Genomic DNA, 16,376 nt, shown 5'->3' on the forward strand with positions numbered 1-16,376 from the left:
ACATTTCATCAGTAAGAAAACTGAAAGGTTAATGATGCCCATTCACAAGCTTAGGGGCAGATGAGCACAGGAAGCAAAGGGGAACCCCTCCATCTGTAATGCTCTTTGTTTTGCAACATGCAGAGCCTTCTGTGGCCTCAGGCTGTGCTCAGCGTGAATTGCCTTAAGGTTCCAGCTGGTATCAGACACACTGGGTGGGCTGAGACCCCCGTGATAAGGATTTTGGACTCAGTCTGGAGCAGTGCTGTCCACTAGAGATAGGACATGAGCCGTGTCTGTCATCTTCACTTTTTTAGTAACTACACTTAAAAGCGTAGAAAGAGATGAAATTAAATATATTTGACCCAAGACATCTACGGTGTTATTTACACATTTTCTATCAGCATACAATTGATTGAAATAGTTTTATGAATATGTGTATACATAAACTATTTTTCATAAAGCCTTTAGAAAGCTGGTGGATATTTTAAACTTATGGCTTGTTTTTATTTTGATGCTCAGTTGTCACAATGAGACGTAGTCCAACACCTACGTTGTGTTTAATGGAAAGATTTTAGACTGCCTGCTTCAGACTTTATCAATTAAATTACCACTCAGTTCTTCAGTCAGCCTCGCCACAATCCATTACCAGTAGCTCCTACATTGAGCAGCACAGGACAACGGAAACACACTGTGTTGTAAATATTAGCTTATTGTCCAAGTGCCTTGATGGGAGGAATGGTGTAATTTATGTCTGTGTCTCTAAAACTGGGGTAGACTAAGTTTCACTAACTCTGGTTTAGGAATACCAATTCTGTGCCCAATTCTGCATTCATTCCCTCCTTGCACTCCCACTCCCAGCAGTTCTAGTTCTAGGTCTGTCCCCTAGAGAGTGGTTACACCTGTGACTTGGAGATTATTTTTTTTTTAGAAGTAAAGCTTGAATACTTTTTTAAAAATATTTTGATTTTTACAGAGAGGAAGGGAGAGGGATAGAGAGTTAGAAACATTGATGAGAGAGAAACATCAATCAGCTGCCTCCTTGCACACTCCCTACTGGGTATGTGCCCACAACCCAGGTACATGCCCTTGACCGGAATCGAACCTGGGACCCTTGAGTCTGCAGGCCGACGCTCTATCCACTGAGCCAAACCGGTTAGGGCAACTTGGAGATTATTTTGCAACAACCTTAGTTGGTCAGCCAAACAAATGTTTATTTCTCATTCACACAGCATGTGCACAGTCTGGCAGGGGGAGGGGCGTCTTGTAGGTGAGCCATCTGAACACCTGGGCATCCTCACCCCAGCAGAGAAAGAGCAAGAGGAGAGGTCGCTGCACAGGTGGAGAAGCACACAGCGCTCCACTGACAACCCAGAGTCCGGAAGAGGTCACAACCACCCAAGGGGCTCCGCAGCCCGTCTGTGTGCAGAAGGAAAGGGCACTGACAGTAGATCACAGGTGGTGCTATGAGTGTCAATGGTAGTCACCTGCGTGGAAAGCAACTTGCCAGTCTGGTAGCTGGAAAATAAGACCATCGGCTGAGAGCCGGTGAAGACATGGAGAAACAGGAACTTCGGCATACTATTTGGCAATAAATACTGAAACTGGATGAAGCACTGTATTATTTCCCTTTTCATTTCCCCGATTCCTAGTGGGATCGTGTACTTTTGCAAGTTGGACATTTTCATTTTCTGTGCATGGCTGCTGGTATTTTGTCCATTTACTATTGAACTACTTATTTTAAACTTTTAAAAGAAAATGTAGGCTTTAAAAATCCATAAGGAAAAACAACTTCCTTTAGGTTTTGGGGCTTTTTGTGCTTTTAGAAATTCTTCCCTACGTTTAGGTCACAAAGATAGCCTTTATATTAAATTTTGTATTAAAAATGAGCTTCCATAGAATAGTGAGCACCATCATAAAATACAAGCTGTCAGTTACAGGCATTTCAAAAGGATTTCTGGGTCCAAAGTTGAGAAATACCTAAAGCAGATTAGATGTATATCCTCACAAATGTCAGTCCAGGCAGTCACTCGATTGAGCTAACACCCATTTTTGGAGAGTCCATGCTTTTCTCCCTGGTTTCCGGCTTCCACGTGTGAGTAGACCTATGGCTGGGTCTCTGTGCTGCTGAGCTAGCTGTTTATTATGATTCTTCTTCAAAGATCATTCTTTAATATATTTTTATTGATTTCAGAGAGGAAGGGAGAGGGAAAGAGAGATAGAAACATCAATGATGAGAGAGAATCATTGATCGGCTGCCTCTTGCACACCCCCCACTGGAGATCAAGCCCACAACCCAGGCATGTGCCCTTGACTGGAATCGAACTTGGGACCCTTCAGTCCACAGGCCAACGCTCCATGCACTGAGCCAAACCAGCTAGGGCCAAAGGTCATTCTTTTTTATTAAATTGTTGATGGTATTACACCTGTCCCCCACTTTCCCATCTTTGCCCCCTGTACCCTGCCCTAACCCAGGCCTTCACCACACCATTGTCTATGTCCATGGTCTTCTGCATATATGTTATTTGGTTAACCTCTTCCTATCTCTCCCCCCACCCCTCTTCCCTCTGAAGTCTGTCAATCTCTGGACCTATTTTGCTCAGTTTATTTTGTTCATTAGATTCCACATATAAGTGAGATCATGTGATACTTGTCTTTCTCTGTCTGGTTTATTTCTCAGCATAATACTCTCCAGGTCCATCCATGCTGTCACAAACGGTAAGAGATCCTTACTTTTTACACCTGCATAGTATTACATTGTGTAAATGTACCACAGCCTTTTTTAGTCACTCATCTACCGATGGGCACTTGAGCTGTTTCCAGATCTTAGCTATTGTAAATTAGCTATAAGCATAGGGTTGCATAAATTCTTTCTGATTGGTGTTTTGGGATTCTTAGGATATATTCCCAGAAGTGGGATCACTAAGTCAAAAGGCAGTTCCATTTTTGATTTTTTGAGGAAATTCCATACTGTTCTCCACAGTGGCTGCACCAACCTGCATTCCCACCAGTAGTGTACTAGGGTTCCCTTTTCTCCACATCCTCACCAGCACTGTTGTTTGTTGATTTACTGATGGTAGCCATTCTGACAGGTGTGAGATGGTACTTCATTGTCGTTTTGATTTGCATCTCTCTGATGATTAGTGACATTGAGCACTTTTTCATGTATCTATTGGCCATCTGTACATCCACTTTGGAGAAGTGTCTTTTCAGGTCCTTTGTCCATTTTTAAATTGGGTTGTCTTCCCGGTGTTGGGTTGTTTGAGTTCTTGGTATCTCCTGGAGTGACCAGACAACTACAAAACAGGCATTCCTTCAACCTGTAGAATGCCAGCTTCAGATCAAAAACTCATAGTTTTCTGTACATGCCAGACTGCCCATTGCATTGTTGGGCTGAGATTTACTTAGTAAATTGCATGCACAAGCCACTTTTCCCCTGAGAAGCAGCAGTTATGTTTAGAAGTCTTGCCAGAACATGCTCTCCAGTTCCAGGTGCTCCTGCCCTGCCCAGACGGACCTGACGGTGAACTCTTCCTACCTGAGATCTACAGACAAGCTGATTGAGCCATTTAGGCTGACAGAACCCCAGGTAGAACAGTTAGCATCCCACCCACAAAAACCTAAAAGAAGGGGCATGGATCCCACAAAAGAAACAGTGCCCCCGTAAAAAGGAAGCTTTAGAGGGAATCCAACCAGTATTGCAGAAATTCTTAAAATCAAGATTAAGTCGTCCATGCCTGTCTCTCCCTCTAACACTCCCATTTTGCCAGTCAGAAAGCTCCAATCGAATTAGTGCGATTTGTACAGGTTCTCAGAGCCATAAATGACGTTGCCCAGGACATCCATCCTACGGCACCCAACCCTTATAGTTTGTTGACCATGGTGCCCAGGGATGGCAAATGGTTTTCAGTCCTAGACATGAAGGATGCTTTTTTCTGTGTCCCAATAGATGAACAGGCTCAACTATTTGCCTTTGAATGGCAGGACCCAAAAACTAAAACCACACTCCAATACAGTTGGACTGTGTTGCACACGGCTTTAAGAATTCCCCCACCAGAAGGCCAGAGAGAGTTGGGGGGCAGGAGGGAGGGGAGTAAGAGATCAACCGAAGGACTTGTATGCATGCATATAAGCATAACTAATGGACATAAGACACTGGGGGGTAAGGGAGGGTAGGGGTTTGTCAAGGGTGGGGGGGAAAAAAGGACACTTATGTAATACCCTTTGTAATACTTTAAGCGAAAAAAATAAATAAATAAATAAATAAAAAAAAAAAAAAAAAAAGAATTCCCCCACCATATTTGGGGAAATATTAGCAGAAGATTTAAGGGATATTCAATTGAAATCGAGAATCCTTGAATGAACAAGAGACTGCAAGGTAGCATTTGACACCTTGAAGGGAAAACTCATTTCTGCTACCCACCTAGGATTGCCCCATTTACGGAAATCTTTCAAATTATACATTCATGAAAGGCAAGGAATTGGACTTGGGATACTAATCCAGACCCTGGGAAATACCCCTCAACCCATAGCCTATCTCTCAAGGACACTAGATCACAGGACCAAAGAATGGCCACCATGCCTCTGGGCAATAGCAGCTGCCTGAGATTTCTTACAGGAGGCAGAGAAATTCACTCTGGGCAACCTATTTAGGTATTTGTGCCACTCCGAAGCTAATCCTAATGGAACAGAAAGGAGGGCATTGGCTGACAGCAGGGCACATGGGAAAATATCAGGCCACTTTATTAGACAACCCAAATGTTACCTTACAAACCACCTCTACCTTAAACCCAGCCATCCTGCTCCTGGACTCAGAGGGAAGCTCAGACCTCCAACACTTGCTCAGAAATCATTGGCAAAGTGTATTCCAGCTACCAGATCTGTTAAACCAGCGCTGACAGAACCTGGCTGGAATGACATACGGACGGGGGCAGCTTCACGAGCCGGCGACGTGGGCGTCACCACAGACAAGGTAATAGGAGCCCAGAACCGTGCTGTAGGAACCTCAGCACAAAAGGCTGAACTGATAGCCCTCACCAGAGCCTTGGAATTATCCCAGGGAACGAATGTTAACATCCATACTGACCCTAAATACCCCTTCCAGGCAGTCCATGCTCAGGAGGCAATATGGAAAGAAAGAGGGCTCTTACCCTGAGGGAATAAGTGTATCAAACATGCAAAAGAGATTTTAAAATGCTTGAGGTAGTGAATCTACTGAACCAGATTGCCATAATGCCCTGCCTGGGACACCAGGACGGGTCCCAAACAAGCCAGGGAGACCAAATGGCCGATGAAGCAGCGAGACAAGCCACCTGAGGATCGTCACTTCTTGGGGCTTTAATTGCCCACCTGGACTTGTCGGAAATTAAACCCCATTGCACAGAACCAGAGGAGGAGTAGGCCCATGAATGGGGATTCTCTAACACTGACCCTCATTCTATATGGATCAACACTCAAGGTGTGATCTTGCTCCTGCAGCTCTAGTATATTCCATCCTCGAACACCTACAGGAAGGGACCCATTATGAAAGAGATGCTTTAATAGACCTCATTAGACCACATTGAAGGGCCCTCATTTACAAAGGGCCATTCGGAAGATCACCCAAGCCTGTCGGATATGCACCAAAAACAATCCTAACACAGAATGTGCCCCAACAGGAAAAGGGAGTACAATAGAAAGGGGTATGCCCGTTTGAGGACTGGCAAGTTGACTTTACACAGATGCCTAAAACCACAGGAAACTTTAAATTTGTATTAGTTTTTGTAGACACCTTTTCTGGATGAGCAGAGGCATAACCTCACCAGAACTGAGAAGGCAACTGAGTTAGCAAACTTCCACCCAAAGAAATAATCCCTAAGACTGGACTTCCTAATAGCGTTCAACTTGACAATGCACCACCATTCACTTCAGAAATCTCCCAGGAGTTAGGGCAGGCACTACAGATTCAATGGAAACTGCATGCATCTTGGAGACCCTGTTCTACAGGGAAGACTGGGAAAATGAACCACTCAATAAAGACCCTAGCGAAATATGCCAGGAAATGCATTTGAAATGCGACCAGACATTCCCTATTGCCTTGCTCTGGATTAGGGTAGTGGGCTGAAATTAAAGCTCTTTGGGAATAATTTATGGGAGACCCTTCCAAGTTTCTGTTTCAGGAACACTCTCTTTAGATGTAGAACATGAATCAAAAAATCAAACAATATGTACAACATTGAGGGCAAACACTGACAACTTTGCACAAGTTTGCTCATTGCAGGTTCATCTACCTACCCATCATTGCAGGTCAGTCTCCGGCTGGAACAAGTCTTATCAAAGACCTGGAAGGCTCAAGGTCCTGAACAGCAGTTAGCCGAGCAATGGACCTGTCCCTGTGACATCCTGCTGACAACACTTCCCTAAAGCTCACATCTGGCTGCTGCCCTTGATACTCTGAGGGAAAGCTGGACCCGCACTCCTGAACTTTTTAAAACCTCTCTTTAGGGAAGGGACAGCACCTCCAAAAGCTAAGTGACAATGTTACTTATTTTTATCGTTGACATTACAGATGTCCTCATTCTCCCCCCTTTTGCCTGGCTCCACTCAGACCCTGCCCTCTTCTCCCTGTGGCCCTCACAATATTTTTATTTTTTTGACAATTGCTATGCTGGATGCCCATGCTTGGACTGATAACACCTTTGTCCACATTTCCCAGACAAGTCACTCAGCAGGAACGTATCCCGCTGTAGGGTGTGCCACACAAAGCCCCACTCAGGATTAGCTCATGGGGATCCTTTAGCCTCTGCAGTTTCTGATTTCACTACAATTCCCCCTGCACTAGTAGGCATACCCCTCACTAGACACTTGATTGCTCGTCTACACAATGGTTCTCACTTTGGAAGCCCATTGGCAACGCCACCTCTTGAAATATGAAGCAGGGTATCAGTTTCGCTTGTTCAGCTGTCTCATCCTCTAGACAACACTCTGTTGCCTTCTGAAGACAGCAACCCTTCTCCCTCGTGTAAAGGCTTCCCTCCTTTCCTGACCCTCTTCTTCCTTTAGTAAATAGCAAGAATCTCTGGGCCTGGGGATCGGTGAGACTATGCCCCTTGACAGCAGGAAGGGTCTACAAATGAGACCTTCATCCATTTACCCTTACAAGAGATCTTTATAACAATCATTCATGGGCCATATAAAATTATCAACTTAAATATTAACCTGCTATATTTGATCAAACATTTAATTCACTCACCCCTAATGCCTTGGGAGGGCCAGACCAAATAATTTCCTGGGCCTTATATGGCGCGCGGGCCGGACATTCCCCACCCCTGTCATAGGCAGTCAGAGCACCAGGAGTCCCCCACATTGGATGAAATGGTGCCGGGGAGGTTCTACACTGAGTACACTGAATATTGGAAAGATGAATGGACAATACCCAAGAACACCAAAAGCTAGCAAGACTTGGATAGGGAGAAACACTCCCCTCCCTATCCCTATAAGAATGGGCTTGAGCAGGAAGGGGAGCTGGTCTTTGAGACAGGAGCTCACCATTCTCCCAGGTCGTATGGCACCTGAAGAAAACCTCTTTCCTTCTTCATCTGCCTCAGGAGTTAGGCTTTCACTGTGGCAGGCAGCCGAACTGTGTTTTTCGGTGCAAGTCACACTAGTCAGAATAATCAGCTTTCAAAACTCAAACTTGCAGCGATTTAAATTCAGTGATAATTTCTGTATCCTCCTGTGTCGGGCCCTTCAGGTTGGGCAGCACTCCTGCTGATCTTACTTTGGGGGCCACGTTTCAGACGGTAGAGTGCCCATGTGCCCTGCTGTCAGTTGATGCCGTCCTTTCTGTTCCAATAGGGTTAGGAATCGGAGTGGCACAAAATAGAGAAGAGAGACCTGGAAGGGCAGGGCCGGCTGGCTCCTAATGGCCTCAGCTAGGAGGTGACATCTGCCATGTCCCCAGCAGCCTGTTGGCTGGATTTAATTGAACAGCTTCAACTGCAGGAGAGATTAGGACAATTAGGGGAAGCACATGGAACATTCGGTAATCAACAACTTGCCAGAATAACCATGACTGTGAGCAGGTACCTCACTCTCTCTGTGCCCAAATGTATTGATTATTAGCCTCCATTTTACAGCATCAGCATCACTGGATATTTTGTAAGAATTACAGTCTCTGGTCCCTTTGTTCACCTCCTGAATCAGAACCTGCACATCTCCGAGTGACTTGTATGTATATGACAGGATGAGAAGCACTGGCCTATAACACTTCATCAGTCCCTTCATCTGGCTAATTGTTTCCTTTCCCCAGAGCACCTGCTCTGACTCACCCCATCCCCACCTCCAGGTGAGGGATTAGACGTTGCCAGGGCATTGCTCTTACTCAGAGGGAGGAAAGGTACTCATGGTCAGTGGGGAAGAAGCACACTGTTACCAGAGAAAACGCCAGATGCAGAGCCTGGGATATAATTAATGGTAACATGAAGCAGGGAAGTGGGAGGGGCAAGCAGGAAGGATGGTGGTGGGGAACTAAAGGGGCGTGTCCTCGTGCTGGACCAGCTGTCCTGGTCAGAGAGAAATCAGTTTGGAAAGACATGAACCAACATGCTGTGGGCCAGTCGGTGAAGAGCTCATCGCTGAGCACCTGGCACTTCTCCTTCCCAAGGTGGCAGGGGCTGAACTCACAGGGGAGCTTGGATTTGCCTCCCTGCAATGTAGCCACACAGCTCAGCACTCGCCCCATTGGGGTCCCAGAGAGAAACCTCCTAGATGAGTCTGAAAAGACCAGCTGTGCAGTCTCCCCCACCACACACCCCACTTTAGGGCACCCAGATCTCCTCTCAGCTGGCCTCAGCAGGTGGGGCCAAATGTCCCATCTGAAAGGGGAGACTGGGCTCCAAACCCAGCAGTACAGGTGGGCAGAGCAGCTCAATAGGTACACACTGAATATTCTGGAAGAAATTGGAGGTGGACAAAAGGCCAATAATGACATTATTGTCAACTGGGTAAAGGGAACATTGGAGGAAGAGAAGAAACGTTCATGCATCTCTAGTTCAAGGCCCCGAGAGGAGTACGAGTCCGCCTGTTCTGGATCTCATCGCTGCCATTCAACCAGCTCCCATGAGCTCTGACCTCTGAAGACAGAAAGCCTGAACGAGGAAGAGAAACTCCACAGTGTAAAGTACACCATCTCTACGGCCCGGGAAATTGGAGCAGGAGTGTATGCCCTTCTGGAAATCCTGGTTGAAGTGAACCCCAAAATGGTCCTGATGGTGTTTGCTTGCCTCCTGGTGAAAGGAGTGAAGAGGGATTCTGACCCTTCTTCAGGCAGGTTTGGAGGTTCAGAGTGTCCAGCTCAGATAATCCAGCTCACAACCAGGGAGCACAGAGCGGTAGGAGGAGATTCACAAGTCTGCAGCCGAGACAGAAAGACGTGAAGGTCTTAGGTGGTGTGGTGAATGGTGGATCATCACCCAGAATAGGGGCCCTGCAGAACTTTGTAGGTCAAGAAAGGGATGGAGGCACAGAGGGCCCGGGAGGCACCAAAGTCTCCCCTATCCAAGGATGAGCTTAGCAGGGGTTCCACCCGGCTGATGCCCATCCCCACGTCCAAGAGGACGCGTATGCAAGACCTCAGTCTCAGCCCTGGTCACCTGGCAGGAAAACCGAGGAGACATCCCCAGCGACTCCCTTCAGAAAAGCTGAGGGGAGCGCCTGCTCACCTTCTGGGCTAAATAGTGGGGAGTTCTTGTCACTGACACCCCTCAGCCAGCACACACACGCTTGGTCCAGGATGATACCCAGAGTGTCCAGCAGATGCACAACAAGCCCCATTCTGTCTCCATGGCCTGAGCCACACCCTCATGCCTCAGGCACCAGCCAGGTTCCCCGATGGGAACTCACCAGCATACCACATCCTGCTGCACAGAGTTTGTGCCAGGGCTCCAATCTCAGCACCAAGGTGCCCAGGCCAGAGAGAGGCCCAGACCTCCATCCAGCTCGGCCAGGAGGCCAGGAAGAAATGCAGACTCAGGCCCTGCCTGTCTACCTGAGAGACCATACATACAGCAGACCTCCAGCCTCCGCACGTGGGCCCTCTGGCCAAGACCCAGCAGCCCTGCCAGCTCCCACCCCAAGTCCCCTGATTCCAGGCGAGCCCATCAGCATGATCTTTAAGACATTGCATGGAGGCCAGTGGAGCTGCTGGCTGGTGACACCTCCCTCCCTTCGTCCGGCTGAGAAGCCCACATGAGGTCTGCAGTTTTATTATGAAATGTTTTATTAAATTCCATTTTATATACTTTTTATCCCATGACCCTGCTCATAATAAAATTCTGGGAAAAAAAAGAAAAAAAAAGGAGTGAAGAGGGTGTAGGCCCAGGGGGCAGGGCTGGAGGCGGCTCCCCTGGCTGCTCAGCACCTAGGGATCCCAGGAAGCATGGAAACAGCTCTACCCCTCCCAGCACTTTCACTTGATGTCATTATACACGATCCCAGAAAGTGTCTCTGTTCAGCTAGGTAGCCTCTCCTGTATTCAACAAAAAGTGTTTCCTCCCTTGCAAAAACCCAGTCTCTTACAAATACATTTTTACCATTGAATGTATTGATTCTTAGAAAATCTAGAGAAATAAATAACTTATTTTCCAAGTACTGTTCCTGCTTCCTGCCATTAGTCGAGTGCGGATGCTGCAGTGTTATTAAGTTTAACATAAACTTTCAAACCAGCTTCATTCGGCTGTGTTTTTGTTCAAGGGGAGGACCAGCAGAGGGAGCCAGCAAACAGTCGTCAGCCTGTCTCCACGGAGGCCAGCATTTGATCTGTGACCAGCCTCTCCTTCTGTCCCCCTTCCCTCCACTCTGTCTCCCTGTGACTTTGCTCTCCACCCTCTCAGAACTATGCTTTGTTTTAGGAGCAAAATACATTTTTAAGATGTATGATGTGGGGGGTTGGACTAGACCATGATAATGCTAATTATTATCATCATCATCATCATCCGGTAGAGCTGGAAAGGGCCTTCATTCAGTCCATCTGAACCAGGTTCTCAGGTGAGCTTCCTACCTTCTAGATTCAAGAACCCCACCAGGAGCCAGGAAACCAAAGCAACTCAACACAGCACAAGCGGGAACTGAATTTGTGGCAGCTGGTGCAGGGCTAACTTCATGGTTCTTACATAAAGCTGACAGGAGTGCTCTCAGCCCCACAAGAATTATAGTTGTCTTTCCAGCTTAACGTTCTGGCCTGCAGATTTGGCTAGGAAACAGTAAAAACCGGGACATCCATCAATGTCTGGTCAGTTATGCAGGACAGATTTGCCTGTTTGGAAGGGAGCCTTAACCAAAGCTCAAAGACGCTTTCCCATCACCTCTGCCTCAGCCACGCTGCGCCAAGGGATGGCTGCTCAAGCCCAGGCAGGTAAGATCAGCCACAGAGCATCACCGAGCTTCTGCTAAGTCCTCATCAAGTACAAACAGCTCCTCATTTGTGAGCAGAGAAGAAATAAGTTCTCTGGTCCACCACCTGCTATTGAGGTCTTAACCCCCTGGCTAACCCCAAAGCCTTGATCCTGCATCTTATTATTATTCCCAGCCAGCAGAATTTGCATTTCAAAGTCCTTAGCCAATGGATCAAGATTAGTATTATCAACTGGCCTCTTTTAAATCTTCACCCAAGAATAGAGAGACAGGGAGGGAGAGGGAGGGAAACATCCATCGGCTGCCTTTTCATTCCCCCTACCAGGGATCAAGCCTGCAACCCAGGCATGTGCCTTTGACCAGGAATCAAACCTGGACAATGCTCAACCAGCTGAGCCAGTCTGGCCAGGCTCAATTGGCCTTCATAAAACCTTTTTATCCACTCCCAAAGTTGGAGTCAAACAGGAGATGACCATGAAGTCAGACAGATGGCATTAAACATGTCAACTTCATTGCTGACACAACTAGAGTGGAGAACATCATTAATATATGTGGTCACAATGGGTCCCCTGATATTTGCACTCATGTAGAACATGCCCAGCCACTGACAGGATGGAAGGACTTCCCTGTAAGTGCCCACAAGAGGAAACAGAGCATGCATCCTGTGGGCGAGGTGAATCCAGGAGAGAATGAGCAGCCAGGTGGTCTCCAAGGTGCTCAGATCACTAAACTGAACCTGATAGGACTGCCTCTCTTCCTCCTCTGCCCACCGTGAAGGTCACGGGGAAGAGGGCTGGAGGTCTCGCTAGAGAATGGAGCAGAAAAATCCCCTCTACAAGTGAAAACGTGAGAGGTGTGGGAAGGAGTGACAGGACATCCAGCACAGGAGACATAGGTAGAACCTGAAAAGCATACTATTAGGGACACTGGCTAGGTGTGCAAAGGTGTGCTGCTCCTGGGTGCCAGCACTCCACTGGGTGTTACATGCATAGCTTTCTCCTCCCAACAGCTCTCGTGGAAAATAAATATTCACAGTTCCTAGCTGGGTGGTGCTGGGAAGATTATTTAACCTGCCTGAGCCATGACTTCTTCACCTATAAAAGGGATAAATAGAAACTCAAACTCATTTCCAAATTCATTACAAACATCGAGCAGCATCCATAGGGGTCTGATTCATGAAACAGACTAAGCTCACAAGCCTTTTGCCCTGGCCATCCAAGTTCTAACTCTAACTCCTAGACTCTGTGATGACCTGGGAACTGTGTGTGGACCATCCAATCACTGGGGGTTAAGGCAGGGGGTGAAGGGCAGGGGGCTGGCTGAAACCAGTCTTCAATATCACTCTAGACTCGCTTTCCTTGCAGAAGGCGCTGGGGTCCTCATCTGGACCTAGAAAACATGCTGTAATAAAAGGGGTTGATTCCATTTTCGAAATCCATCATTCCAAGCCTGATGAACAATGGGAAAAGGGCTGCTTTGGGGGGGAAGGAAAAGAGAATGTTTGCCAAGTTCTCTCCGTTCATATTCATTAGCCCTCTCTCCCAATGTGTCACCTGTCGAGCCCAACAGGATAGAGACAGACAGGAATAATAGACCTCAATTATGTGGACTTGGAAAATAAATGAAAAGTAGAAAGCGAGAGGATCCAAGGAAATGAGTGTGGTTGCTGCTGGGTCCTCGTGCTCCCAGTCAGAGGCTGAGGAGGAAAATAACTGACATTTCTATTCAACTCAGCCCCCAAATTGTTGGAGCTGGAGATACAGAGATGAAAACACTGTCTCATCCCCCAAGCAGCTTGGATGAGCTGAGTCTGCTGATCCAGCCCAGTGAGAGCAAGGATGGAGGTGGTCCTTCTGAAAGAAATGATACCAGAGTAGAGTCAAAGGTTAAGAAGGAGTGAGGTAAGCAGAGGGCACAGGGCAAACTCAGTGATGAGAGAGCCCTAGGAGAGGAAATTATGTCTAACACCCACCAAATCTCACTGCCTTCCAGCGTGCTGCCTGCTTTCCACGAAGCCCCTGTGGTATTGTGATTTATAATGAGAAATACATATTTGCTCTTCAGCCATTTCTGGCAGAGTCCTGACTTAGACTTTCCTAAGTAACTACTGGACCACACCTAAGGATGGAGACTGGTGGCCAGTGGAACCAACCAAAACCTCCCACCAAAACCTCTGGAAAAACAGAGGTGCTAGAGGTTGAGTTCAGTTGCCAATGGGCAATGATTTAATACATCATGCCTAGGCAACAAAGCCCTCGTAAAACCCCAAAAGGACCGAGTTTGGAGAGCTACTTAATTTATGAACATGTAGGTGCTGGGAGAGAGGCTCACCTGGAGAGGGCGGGGAACCTCCGCACAGTTTCCCATTCTTTGTCCCATGCATCTCTCCCATCCGGCTGTCCCTAGTTATATCCTTTTGTAATAAACCAGTGATCTAGTGAGTAACATGTTTCTGAGCTTCGTGAGCCGCTCCAGCAAACTGAACACAAAGAGGGGGTATTGAAATCTCCAATCTATAGCCATTGAGTCAGAAGTGAGCGGCAACTTAGGCTGGTGAGCACATCTCAGGGTGGAGGGAGGACAGTTTTAAGCCCATAATTTGTTATCTCTGGGTATACTAGTATAGTGTGGAGATTGAACTGAATTGTATGGCACCCAGCTGGTGTCAGAACTGTTGTTGGTATGGAAACATCCCCATCACACTCACACTCACACTCACACACACACACACACACACACACATATATTGGAATTTGGTCCAGACTTTTAAATTCCTGTGGCAACATGCTCATGAGACAGCTACTGTTAGCACCCCCATTTTTCAAATGGGACAACTGAGGCTAGACAACTAGCTTGCCCAAGAAGTGGTCAGCACACAACCAAACAAGGATTCAAACCTAGGACAGTATCATTCCAGAGCCTAGGTTTTAACAGAGACAAACTATGCTGCCTTCTGAACATGATGAGCAAGGCCCAGAAGTGGGCTCCAGTGTACTGTCTGTGGGTAACTATACAGAAGGCTATTTCTGGACAGTAATGTGGGAAGCAGGGACTAGCTGAACACTATTTGAAAGACTTTATGTACCATGGGAAGAGGCAGGATGGGACCCTGGGGTAAGATCATCTCAAAGGGTTTTAAGCAGAGGAATGTCATGTGTATTAAATAAATCCATTTTTTTTGGTCCCACCAAAGTAACATGAAATAAGACCAGAGACAAAAGGGCTAGCGAGGACACTCTTGTGGTAATCCAGAGAGAAAGTGGTGGGAGCTGAGATGGCGAAAAGCAGAATGATCGGAGCAAGAGGAGAGAGAGACCAGCAGGACTGGCTGATCTAAGGGACAGAGGGAGGATGGAGGGTAAGGGTGATTCCGGGCTTCAGATGGGATGACTAGAAGGTGCATGTTGTCTCCAACTGAAACAAGAACATAGGGAGACTGCACGTTTAAACACTTTCTTCTTGGCAGCAAATAACATCTTTGCTCAAAAAAAAAAAAAATTAAAAGCAGTTGTGACCACTCTGGCTTCAAAAGAATGTATATTTCCTCAGACACAATCTATGCTTGATTATGTGGATCTGTTATGGCCTTGGGAAGTTAGAAATATAAGGTATGGCAATTAAAGTAATTTTTTAAAATGTATGTTCTATTGATTTTTAGAGAGAGAGGAAGGGAGAGGGATAGAAAGACAGAAACATCCATGAGAGAGAATCATCATTGATCAGCTGCCTCCTGCACACTGTCCTACTGGAGATCAGGGCCACAACCCAGGAATGTGCCCCAACCGGGAATCAAACCGGTAGTCTCTTGGTTCATGGGTCAATGCCCAATCACTGAGCCACACTGCCCAGATAATTAGAAATCATCCTAAAAGGGAGCCAGTGATTGACTTTCATGGAATCAGAAACACTTGAACTTGGCAGCAACATTATGTTTGGGCAGGGCAGCCTTCTCTTCTGGGAAGAGGATCCCTAACTTTCTCGCACAATCGGGACAGGACAGCCTCTTTCATAAATGGTGCTGGAAAAACTGGACAGCCTCCTGCAAGAGAATGAAATTGGACCCCTCTCTTAGGCCGTACACAAAAATTACCTGACAAGGATTCAAGACTTAAACGCAAGAACTGAAACTCCCAGAAGAAAACACTGGGGAAGCTCCTTGACATTGGCCCTGGCAGTCATGTATTTTGGATCTGACACCAAGAGCACAGACAAAACAATATGAAAGCAAACATTTAAAAAGGGGGGGGGGGGGACTACAAACTAAAAAGTGTCAGTACAGCAAAGGAATCATCAACAAAATGAAAAGGCAACTTACAGAAAGGGAGAACATATTTGCAAACATATATCTGATCAGGGTTGATATTAAGAATATAAAACTCAATAGCAAAAATAATAATAATAAACAGAAAAAAAATCCAATTTTAAAAGGACTAGAAGAGACATTTTTCCAAAGGAGACACCAATGAACAGCAGGTCCATGAAAAAGTGTTCACCATCACTAATCCCCAGGGGAATGCACAACAAAACCACAGGGAGACATCCCCTCACACCTGCTGGGATGGCCATTTCTCAGAAAGACGACTAACTAGTGTTGTCCAGGGTGTGGAGGAAAGAGACCCCCTGTGCACGCTCGGTGGGAATGTAAATTGGTGCAGCCATAACTTTTGTGTGTTTTTTGTTGCTTCCATTTCCTCCTGGGAATTGAATCTCTGCTAGTTCCTCCTCTGATACACCAGATGGCAGTGTTCAATGAGACCAGAGAAAACTAGGCTATGGGCTGCAGCACAAGATAAAGGCATTTCATTCTACTAGTAAATGGCTCTTAATCCCTCAGAGCTTCGTGGAAGTACAGTCGTCCCCACATATCTGCAGGGGAAACACCCGAGATATTCTCTGTGGATGCCTGAAACCATGGAGAGTCTGAACCCTATGTTTTTTTCTTGTACGTCCACTTTGGGGCTTCTCTTTGGTGTACCCGGATTGCCTGCATCACTACTCCTGCACTG

This window comes from Myotis yumanensis, unplaced genomic scaffold, assembly GCF_028538775.1.
Source record: "Myotis yumanensis isolate MYYU_CA2020_CCGP unplaced genomic scaffold, mMyoYum1.0.hap1 SCAF_1, whole genome shotgun sequence".
Lineage (NCBI taxonomy): Eukaryota > Metazoa > Chordata > Mammalia > Chiroptera > Vespertilionidae > Myotis > Myotis yumanensis.